Raw genomic sequence first — 12,100 nt, 5'->3', positions numbered from 1 at the left:
GGAAGGGAGAGAGGTGAAGTGCTAGGGGGAGAGAAAGGGGAAGTGCAACCAGGGCAGCAATGTTATGGGTAAGTGCAGCCAGTGCAGCGTGGCTTGGGTAAGTGCAAGGAGGCAGGGGACTAAAGGGTTATAGTTACAGCCCCTAAGTGCGCGGGCCCACTAAGAGAGACTCCTCTCCTGGGGATAAGAACGCAATTGGGAGGCACAGCCCCTTTAAACACCAACCCAGTAGGCTGATGATAGGACCTGAACCTTATGAGTTTAATCTCATGTCTAAAACCATGTTCTACTATGAAACATCGAACCACCCTGATGGTTTAGGTACTGAGATGAATAAGCTCTCGAGAAAGCATCAAACGACTGGAAAAAACACCATAATAGCTGTAGTCAATGGAATGGCCGTTACACCAGAGTGGGCCATACTATATCTAAACAAATAGAGGGGGAAGAGTACCAAGAAGTGTGACAAGGAGAGGACAGAGGAGAGTACCACAGAGAGTACCCAGGAGAGAACTGGAGAGAGAAAACAAGATGGAGAAGAGTAGTTGTAGGTGGAGAAAGAAATCAAGAACCAGAAAGAGATCGAAGCCAAGAGAGCACACAAAGACATGCCCAAGAAGCTTGAGCAAGAGATGTGGAGGGTGCAGTTCAAGGGAATGCACGAGGACGTCTCGCAGAACGACTGGGTGTTGGCCGTGGAGAAAGCAGAAAGGAAGAAGGGAATAGGTGTTCCGCATGGAGGCAGAATGCCAAATGCTATACAACTGAAGACTGATGACCAGTGAGTGGAAGTCAAGCCAAACAAGAGAAGGAGTGGCGGAACACCCCAGTTAACCAGAAGTGCATCGTTCATAAGAAGAGATGAAAGTGAGATACCAGTCAGCCGAGAGTTGTCCCTACGGAAGGGCGCAGAGTGGGTCATGGTACAGTGACCTGTAGTGTGTACAAGAACTGTGCCAAAACCACTAAACCTAACCATTTGCATAGCTACTTACAGAGACCTGAACATTATCCAGAGAGGGGGTGGCTGGACGATTGATAGAAGGAAGGAAGGTCGAGCCACAGGTCTGCTTCCCGACAGCCAGCTATACAGGGCCTAAAATGCAAACCCCAGTGAGAGTGGGAAAAGGCGATTGACCGTCAGGAAAACCCAGCCCGAAATGGTGAAGACTCCCGACACCAAGTATCAGGTTGCAGGAATTATTAAAGCCGGAAGAGGCCCAAGGAGAACCTAAGAGAGCCTCAGAGGACATTAAAAATAGCAGGAGGGTGTGATGGATGGTTAGCTGAAAACACACAAACGTTAAGTACAGTAAAAAGCTAACCCTCACCTTGGCAGTTGTGATTAAAGTCTGTCCGTGCTGCTTTGCAAAACAGACATCCCTTGAACCATATTTAAGGGGTTACCTTCTCGAGTATAATACGAAGAAACCAAAACGCGTCAACAGGTCTTCTGGACAATCATCGATGAGAACAGACTTCACACGAAGGGAAATCATTGATAGAGACATAGAGGTCCTCCTGGGCACACCCCAGAATAATCCAGGGCTGGTTCATCGAGCCAAACCCCAATCATCTTCAGTCATCACTCTGCTACACATTGCTGATCGGTCAACAACCGATCCTGCCAAGTGTCACAACTTTTCAGCTCATGACCTTAACCATGCCTTCCTCAAGATAAGAAGAAAATCATTATCTTTTCTATTTTCTTCACTCTGGAAAAGCCAGGAAAAAAACAGCACTTTGAGACTGTACTCAATAAGGAAATGGATAAAACAGTAAACCTTTTTGTAATACAGTTCCCAGTCCAGTTCTACGAGAGTGTGATGCTGGAGGGTTGGGAGGGACTCTGGGGAACAGCTTCATCGTCCCAGTGGGGCGGATCAGGAATTGTGCAGAACCTAGAGATTGGGAAAACCTCCATAAGGTAGCTATAAACCTTACAAAGAACTGTGAAAGATATTGGCAACCACCTAGGAGGAGGGAGTCCTTCTCCTGGACCCACAAGAACTTTATTGGATTGTTTATTTTCTGTTGGGTTACGCAGAGCCTGGAACTATTATGGAACCTTTGCTTTGAACCACGTGACAGGCATTTGGACACTTTACATCCAGGAGAAGGGAGTCATTCTCCTCGATTATGAACAATAGCTGGACTTTATGGTGTTTTGTTGTAGTGACAGGGATAGAGTAGGAGCATTTGTGACTGGGACAGTGCCTTTTTATTTTGACTCACACAGACCTCCTGACGCGAACCTATGGTCCTTTAGTTTAGGTAGGGAAATCCCCTTAGAGTTAGGGGTAGACAGGTCCGGTTTATAATTTAATCAAAGTTTATAGCAACCACTGCGGCACTACTTGGTCAGTCTCTTCTTTTTTTGTCATCATATTAGCGCTGGGTGAATTCACAGAGGCATCTCCTCTTTGCCAAGGTGGACAGGGCCAGTTCCTCCAGAAGCATTAACTTTGTGTCCCGGAAGACCCGATCAGGGACAGCTCTGGAGGTGAACATTATGTCTTCCTTGAAGCAATAGTGGTGCACCCTGGTCAGTACGTCGGGAACCAAATTATTATGTAGCTGGGTGGAAGAGTATACCCGGTGGATACGATTGAGCTCTAGGTCATGATCGTCAGGCCAATGTAGGAGGGATTGAAATAGGTTGAGAATGTAAGGTTTCAAGTCAGTGTCCAGAAGCTGTGCCAGGACCCCTCACACACAGATATTGTTCCACCTGGACCTGTTCTCCAAGTTATCCTGTTTTAACTGCAGTAAAGCATTGCATGACTCAAGCTCTTCCACTCTGTTGGTCAATATGGAATGTTCATAGGCCCACTTGCAGGTCCTGTTCTCCAGGTCATCAATCCGAGATGCAGTGGCGGCAACTTTCTTGTTGACATCAGCTAGCTTTCAACTCAGCTCCTCAAATGCCTCCTGCATATCCTTCTTGACCCCCATTTTCAAATCCACTAGCCACGATTGGAGATCAGACCTGGTGACCGGACCGATACATGCAGGGTCCTCTGTCACCTCTGCATGCACCTGGGTGATGATAGGAAGGTCTGATTTCTTGCCCTTGGTCTGGCTATGGCTGTGCATCAGGGCAAGGATACAACTCCCTTGCCAGATATTATGATTTTCATAGACATCTTTCTGGACAAAGTACGGGTACCCCAGGCAGCCAGCCGAGAGAAGCTTAGTAGAGGTTTTAGCCTGTCACAAGAGGAATGAGGAGTCAGGAGAACCAACCAGTCAATAAAGTGACACTACGACATCTCAATGTGTTCGCCCAAAAACAAGCAAGCTAGGCCCCGGATGCAGGCATCATCCACCAAGTCTTCGCCCTCGACCGACAATCCTCAAGGTGCAAGTGGGTGGGGGAAGGGCCTACAGTACAGATCCGATGGGCTGGAATTGAAAAGGAGGTCAACAGAAATCAGCATGGCTCCCATCTCACTCTGGGTCGTAGTTGCAGGTGCCATCTTGGTTTGCCACAAGGGTCTGATTCGACAGCCCGATGTTCGAAGGTCAGAGGCCGGGATCCAGTCAGGATGGATGCAAGGAGCTCCTAGGAGTCTGGGGACTCAGATGGGAGAAGATCTGGTGGATGCAGAGCGGAAAAGGGACTAAATCACAAGGCTGTTCACAGATCCTCCATCGAACGCGTCAGATGCGGTGCTCGGAGAGCCTCACCCCCACGTTTTCTTATATAAGTAGACACAGACACAGTTTTTCCTATATCACTCCCACCCACATATCTACAACAGTAATCTTCCTCTCTTCCCTCTCTTGCCTCCGTAATTTGTTGTGTCAACCTTTTAATAGTGATCTCTGTTACCTACCTAATAGAACTTGAGACACCTTTTTGGGTCGCATTATGAGTTTGACGGTGTGGCCAAAAACGTTGGTAATACAGTAGTAACCGAGTTACCACTGCGTTACTGCCGCATTACCGCCCCACCAAACTATGTGTTGGGAGGCAATGTGGAGGAAAAACCTCCAGCAGAATTCCTGGAGACAATTCCTACGCCTTATTGTCCCAAAACAGCCAAATCAGTGGAATTACCACAGGCAGAATTACTGTTGGTGGTAATTCCACCGAATTCCCCATGGATTCCTATGGATTCCAATAAATGAGGGCTAGCACCACGTACCAACACTTGTAATATGGCGGTCATTCCATCAGACCAAGTGGTGGTAATGGTAAATCCGTTTGATGGTATTTCAGCAGATTTACTCCCGTAATACCACTAAACTTGTAATGAGGTCTCATAACATACCTCTCTGCCCGACAAGCTGATGATTCATGGTGAGACAACACAATGGCCCTTATTATGAGTTTGGCGATATACCGCTAGGAATTCTGCCGGAATGCTGCCAAAAGGAATTACCGTTACCACCACTTGGTCCTACAGACTTACTGCAGGATTACAAGTGGTGGTAGTTGGTGCAAGTCCCCATTTTATGGAGTGCTTAGGACTCCATAGGATTGGGGTGGAATTGCTAGTTATTCTGCCAGCAGTAATTCGGCTGATTTTGCTGATGTTTGCCTGTAAAGTAGCAGATTTCCAATTTTTTGGTGGAGGAAAAATCCTGCACCTCACTTCCAAACCTGTGGTGCGGCAGTGCAGTAATGCAGCGTTAATGGAATTACCACCACGATACTTCTGTTTTTTTACTGCACCACAATACTTGTAATGAGGCCCAAAGTGTCTTCCTCTGCTACATGTGGGTGATAAAAGTGTGTTAGATGTGCCAGCATATGAGCAGTTAATGGAAATGTGCAGCCCTTTAAGTCTGTGCACTGCAAACAACGTCAGTGTACCAACTTGCAAACGTATTGTGGTTATGAAATAAGTTGAGTCAATAATGCGTTGCGTTTTTTTATTTTGTTTTTCTGCATGCCAGGTCAAACACAATAGGGTTTGCACGCTCATTTTAATTAAATTTGCAGAGAGATTGGTGGAAGGATGTTTGGATTGGATCATTTATTAAGCATACTCTATGAACTAAATCGTCTCTTGCTGCTGATCATCACTGCAAAGGGCAGAATGGTAGGCAATACAGGTTATTTATTAATTTAACTTTTTCTGACGCAATCCTAACACAAACAATAGTACAAACTCCCTCATTAACCTAGGTACAAACTATTTATAAAATAATGGCCAGGTTTATCCAGAAACGGACAAATAAAATATCCCATAGTGAGAGTTTAGAGAGCTTCTGGCAGTGAGTTCCAAAGAATTAGGGTATGCAGTAATAAAATGTTGGCAAAAAATGTTGCCTTTACAAAAAATTGCGGCAAAAATGCTGTGGTTGGACCCAATAAAGGTGTACCGCATTACACTATTTAAGGGGAGCGAAGGTTGCAGGGGTGTCCCCCACTCCTCTTAAATGGTATAATGGGTATGTGGGTTGCGAGGGTGTCCCCCCGCATCCTTTACATGGATTGCGGCGGCAAAACCACAGCCTTTTTCCCAAGATTTTTTGTGTAAACAGCCATTTTTGCTGCAATTTTAACACGTGGAACCAGAATTAGAGCATCATAGAAGAAACCTTTTTTGCGAGTCCCCACCGCCATTTAGCTTTTAAAATCTTGAGCCCTAAATATTAGTACTACGAGTTGCATGTATGCTGTGTCGCATCTGAAGCTTTACAACTAAATATAGAGGTTTTCCTAACCTGATAGTCTTATAAGAGAGTTTTTATTGTGAAATTAACGTAAAGAGAAACATTTTTAAGAGTGCTCTAAACTGGAGTTAAGAGTCTAACCAAAAAGTTAAGAGATGAAGATTCCAATGCTTTCGCCCCCACATGGAAAAAGCATTGCCCACCACAGGCTGTACAATACAACCGAGAACAACTAAGAGACTGAAGTGCTTTTGATGGTTGGTAGCAACTGATGAGCTTGCTTGCTTTGATATATGGGGCAAAGCCCCAGGGACTTTTATGCACTAGACACGGTATCTTAAAGAGGATCCTATCCTTTGCCTGCAGCCAGTGAAGGGATTTCCGGGTGGTATTTAGCCAGTCCTATTTTTTTCAAGTTAGTGATCAATCTCAGCGCCATGCTCTGCATCACTTGAAGCTTGAAGCTTGGAGATAGGGTAGAACTGCAAATAAAGACTTGCAAAAGTCCATGGCGCAATTGACAAAGGTTTGCACTATGATGGCACGATCTTATGCTTGAAATGAAGAGCCTCATTATGAGTTCTGGGGTAAGTGGAAAAAGTGGCAGCAATGGAATTACCAAAATACCAATCCAATTTAATTCATCATCGTAATAATTCACTAAAAGTGCATTTACTTCCACCCAAATGGTGGAGATAAGTGAATGCAGATAATGAAAATGAAGACACAGGTGCACCCAATGGGCCCCAAAAGGGTAGCTAAGGCCCACAACCTCCCCAAACACACTTCCCAACATTATCCTCACACGAGAAGTAGTAAACCTGGAGATCCACAACCTCTTGCTGTACATTAGCAGCACAGAGAGCATGCAGCAAAAAGGCGGATGACTGATGGGCAACTAATAACACCTTAACAAAGAGACCATAGTTAAGCTACTCACCCTTATAGAAGATTATCAACAGGCAGGATCAACATAAGATCAGCAATGCCAGCAATGCTGAAGGTTGTTTCGGTGCTGCACTTTCTCACCAGAGGAACCTTCCAGCACACTGTGGGAAGGATGAAATGCATGCCCACATTTTCTATCATGCTTGGCCAGGTGCTGGAAGTGCTCATACAACATGCACCCCAGCACATCTCGCTGCCCATCATCCCGGCACAGGTAAATGAATCAAAGGCACAGTTCTATGCGGCTGTCCATTTTCCTAATGTCACAGAAGCTCTGGACTGCACGTATGTGATGTCGGTGGCCACCCAAGCATCGGAAAAGGTGTCCAGGAACAGGAAGCAATGACATTCCTTGAATGTACAGATAACCTGTGATGCAGACTCCACTGTGACATATTGCTGCATCCGCTTCCCATGTTCCACCCATGAAGCTATGGGCATGTGAAACAGTACACTGCCAGAATATATGGATACCCACAGAGTGCAACACACCTGGATCCTGGGTAAGTACAATCGCCATCATACAACACACACTGGCTTCTCAAGGGAAATTGGTACCAACGAAATGGGGAGGGGGAAACGCACACCTATTTGATGTCAATGAAATGCCTGCTCTGTCACAGCCCTATGCATGAAGTACCTGACAAGTGACACAATTGCACAACACCTAAGAAGCAGCATCCCACTGGACAAGAGACTGCAGAACAACGTCAGAGCTTGACAGAAATGCATGATCCAAAATGTACAAAGAAGTCTATTAGGGGGGAACAATAGGGACCACAATGCATAGGGAAACCATACACACACAGGACACATCACAGTTTTCCTGTGCATGATGACAGCACACCAGTGACAGGCAGTGATGTCATGTATACTACAACCCATGGATGTCATTTCCCAAGAGCAGGAGCACTATCACAATGTTCAGAAATGTATCAGAAAGCTTATAAGAGCACATGCAGGAGTACCCAGTATTGAATGTCCACAGACAACATGTTTATTGGCAATCCAGTTGCAGTGGATGACTGTTACCTCTGGTGGGGCAGTGATGCATGAAATGTGATATTTCCTTTGTGACATTTACCCTTTCCCTCCTTATTCCAAGAGGCCTTTATATAATGAAGGGAGAGAGACAACTTGTGAATTTAAAATGTGAAATATATACAGTAGCTGACATGTTGACCATCATGACATGACTAATTGTTACACTTGCTCATAGTTATGTTCCCAACACCTATCCCATTTGCCTTTGCAGCTGACTCTGGCTATCCTCAGCTCCCTTGGCTGATGACACCTGTCCGGAATCCATAGACAGCCCAGGAGGAGGTGTACAATGAGGCACATATAAGGACCAGGCTCTGCATAGAGTTTACCTTTGGCTTACTGAAGGGATGGTTCCTGTGTCTCCGTCAGATAGGGGGCACCCTAATGTTCAAGCCAGACAAGGTGGGCGAATTGTTGTGCTGTGTGTCATGCTGCACAACATGTGCATTAGGATCATGTCCCCAAGTCCCTGGATGTTGACATGGCTCCCCCAGTGGATGATGACACACATGCCAGGAAACACTCCCCACCATGCAGTGACCTTGATGAAGGCAGGGATGGCTATCTTGTGTGCCAAAAAGTGATTGACAATTTATTTTCAGGACGTTTTATCACACATGCATCACAGAATTGTACATAGTCATATAGTACATTTGTCACACCCACTTAACAATGACTGTCCTCACATCGGTTCAAGTGTTAATGTGATTTGATCTGTACTTAGAAAATACATATGCTCTCCGTCCACCCTAAATCCTCAACACACATGCCCTTCATACATCCTCACTCCTCAACATCCATGCCCTCCATCCACACTCAATCCCCAACACCCATGCCCCATCCACTTTCAATCCCCAACACCCATGCCCTCCATCCACCTTCAATCCCCAAGACCTATATCCCCCCCTTCACCCTCAATCCCTATGTCAATGTCACCTTGGAGACTGGCAATCATTTTTTCTGGCTATTTTCTTGGCCAGAAGGCACTCTTTGTGTATGAGGTGTGGTGTGCCATGGTAGCCGATGGGCACTTCCTGCTTGTGACCCTTCTGTGGGGCTAATGGAGGGAGAGCTGACTGACTCCAGACCATGCATGTGTTGCATTGTAAGTAGAAATGCCCTCTGCATATTCTCCTGGCCAGCTGACAGTGTCTCAGTAAGTTCCCGTACCTTCTGGCCACTACACGTTGTGTCACAGTCACCTCAGTTAGGTGGTGGTACTGATGTGCAATTTCCCTGGCTATTCTCATTGAGACCCCCTGCACAGCATCCTGAATGTCCTGTGCATGCTATAGTTGAAGCTCTGTGAGCTGTTCCATCCCCTCGTGCTGCTGCTCCATTATTGTGAGCTTCTTCCAGATAGCAGATAATACATCACTGGGCAGCCATCAGGTTGGCAAACCGTTGAGTGGGTGTGTTTGAGAACACTGTGGTCCATTGCTGTATGGCCACCCTCTGAAGCCTCATCGCCATCTGTGTTTACAGTGTCATTATGCTGTGAATGCTACTGCAGGTCATCAGTGAATGGGGACTGGGGAGGAGTTGTCACAGGAGACACATGACCTACAGCGGGGGCATGGACGAGGGCAGGACAACTCCAGCCCCACCATTGACAGCTGACAAAGGCTTACACTGGAGGCCAATTCAGGCTGACTGGTGGTTGTGGTCGCTGCAGGCACTCCCAAATGACTTAAGGCAGGCTCACTGCTGAAAGTTGCAATGAGGGATGGTTCAACTGGCAAGATTGCCAGCTAAAGTGGTGATGAGTGCAGCAGCAAATATGGGGGCAGGCAGCTTGGTGGTGGAGGGCTGCGCAGATGTTGCTGTGGCGGTTTGAATGCTGGTAGAGATCGCAGATGCTTCCTGGTACACATTGGCTCCTGCTTTTGTGGGTGGGGTCCTGTGGCAGTTGTCCGATGTGGGTGGTTGTGTTTTCTGATGAGGTTACAAACACAGCATGTGGAGGCACTTCAGCATTGCCACTGGTACCTTCACCCTGGCTGCCTTTTGTGCCTGTAATGCGAGGAATGACTCAGAATCAGTTGTCATGTGTACAGGGGCAGGCATATACAGGGCACACAGGAAATGATCAGTGAACTTGGTACATCGACGTATGTAGGTGTTATGGCTGTCTTGTACACAGTTCAATGGGGCCGAAGAAATTAGCACTGCACTTACCACATTACTTAGCTGGTGTAGGAATGATACAGAATGCCATTATATTGGTGTGATGGCTAAGAAGTGTCCCCTGGGTTTTTGGCGCAGGGGGCTGCAGTTATAGGTCTTATTTTGTGGAGGGTGTCTGTCTAGCTCTATTTAACTTGGCATGATTGTAACAGTTCGCTGACTACCTTCTTGGTGGTATACAACTTTCATTGTAGGGGTAGAGCATGGTGCCTGACACATTTGTGTGTAATATGACCCTTTGTACATTTTTGCATATATGTTGGCTCATGTGTGGAGCCAAGCTACTACATTCACCTGGCATGGTGGATATGACATGACAGGGGGGATCTTTGGGTTGATGTTTACAGTCATATTTCTTTCCATTCATTTCATGGTGTGGCTTCCAGGTTTACACATGGAATGGGTGGTCATCTCTATTCCTGTGGCATTGTAGACGGTGAGATGTAAGAGACTTAGGGCCTCATTACACGGTAGGCGGAGGACCAAGGTGCTATAAGCACCTTGGTCCATGCCGGTAAATTACTGGCACCGCCTTGGAGGAAAGACGAATTACCGCCCTATTCCAAGGTTGGCGGGGAGGTAACTCCCCCTTCCTCCATTGCCCTTCCCCATTCCCATTTCTGCCCCATAGGGCATAATGGGAATGGGGAAGGTGCTAATTACGGTACCGCAAATTGCGGTACCATAATTAGCACCCTGGTCCCTTTGCGGGTCCCTATTTTAACGTCTGGTCTACACCAGCCGTTAATGTCGGGTCCCGCAAAGGGACCTTGTAGTAAGGCAGTAAGGGTTAACTGTCACCGGTACCATTACCGATGACCGTTAACCCTTACCGCCTTCCGTGTAACGAGGCCCTTAGTATCAACAATTTCACCTGAGTGTGGGCCTAATTATGGCTGGGACAAACACAGGGCTTCACATAGCCCTGTCTTCATGATGTATTTTTATGCTCACCTGGTATGGCTTGTCATCCTGCTCCCGCATCTGCTGCTCCTACTCTCTTGATCCCCTCCATGTGCAGGGTGCTTGCTACTTCCTGCTACATGGGGTGAGTTGCAGCAGCTCCACTGTGCCTCCTCCAGTGGCTGACGTATCACAGTGGTGAGCGGTGATGGGACTGCGGACATACACATTGAGATTGTTCCACCTCTTCCTGTTGTCTTCTACGTCTTGTGCACAGTGGCTACCGTCACAAACTTATCGTTTATTTCTGTCCATTTTGTGGTCTTGCAGTGGATGGATGTCTTGCGATGGTGACTTCCAAAAATCTCTTTGGTATTGTCCACCACCTCATCTGCTAAGACCTGCAGCTCAGTTTAGGCACAAATTGATGTAGTAACCCTGTGGGAGACTACACAACACTTGTCCTCTTTGTATTAGGTAACCCACCTTTTGGCATAGGCCTGTACTACACAAGTTGGTAGTGTGACTGAGCAGCCAGGCCTATCTCAAGAGGGGTAAATGTGAGATGTAGAGCTGTAGCAATGAAATTAGCAAATACAAGTAGTCAAGTAACACTTACACTCAAGGTTTCAGTTATAAATAGTTATTTATTTATTTAACGCCAGTTTTTAAATAAGCATTCTTTCAAAAGGGCAATATCTGTAACAATCAAATATACTTTAAACTACTTTTACAGAATCAGCATAAGTTTAGTGGATTCTCTTTAGAGATGCTTTGTACACACTTCCTACACCCAAAGGTGACTTCATTCACAAGGACAGTAATGGCATTTATATATCACTAGTACACTTTCCAGATTCTGAGGTTTGCAGAAAGTAAAGGTTAAAGGAAAGGTTAAAGGAAGGGAAAGGGTTAAACAGGTTCTCGGGCATGTGAGTATACTTAAATCCTCCAATGAAGTCTAGAGAAAATCTTTCCCAGCAATAATATTTTTAAAACCAAGTTATCACCACTGATGGACAAAAAATATCAAGGTCAATAGACTAGAAGAGTGTGCAGAGAGCCAGGACAGCCAAGGTCAGTTGGAGCACAGTGAATGGAGCTGAGGCACTTCGTAGGTAATAAAAGTCTTGCACAAAGTTGGAGAGTTTGGTAGAAAATCATTTTAGGGTCACAAGCTGTTACATGTGTGGAGGGTAGAGCCAAAATCAACTATAAAAAAGTAGCTATTGCAAGTCTCAACTGAGAAGAGCAAAGCACAAGACACTGAGTTAAGTACCCCAAGTCTGAACAGTATCTCTGGTTTGAAGAAGAGTGGTCCAGCTGGATTCTGTTCTGTTGCAGCTTTGCAGATCCTTGGTTCCTGAGCCTCAGTTGTGGGGACAAGAGG

The sequence above is a fragment of the Ambystoma mexicanum genome, chromosome 9 (assembly GCF_040938575.1).
Source record: "Ambystoma mexicanum isolate Mex_15411 chromosome 9, UKY_AmexF1_1, whole genome shotgun sequence".
In the NCBI taxonomy this organism is placed as follows: domain Eukaryota; kingdom Metazoa; phylum Chordata; class Amphibia; order Caudata; family Ambystomatidae; genus Ambystoma; species Ambystoma mexicanum.
The sequence above is the reverse complement of the archived record's forward strand: the minus strand, read 5'-3'. Positions refer to the sequence as shown.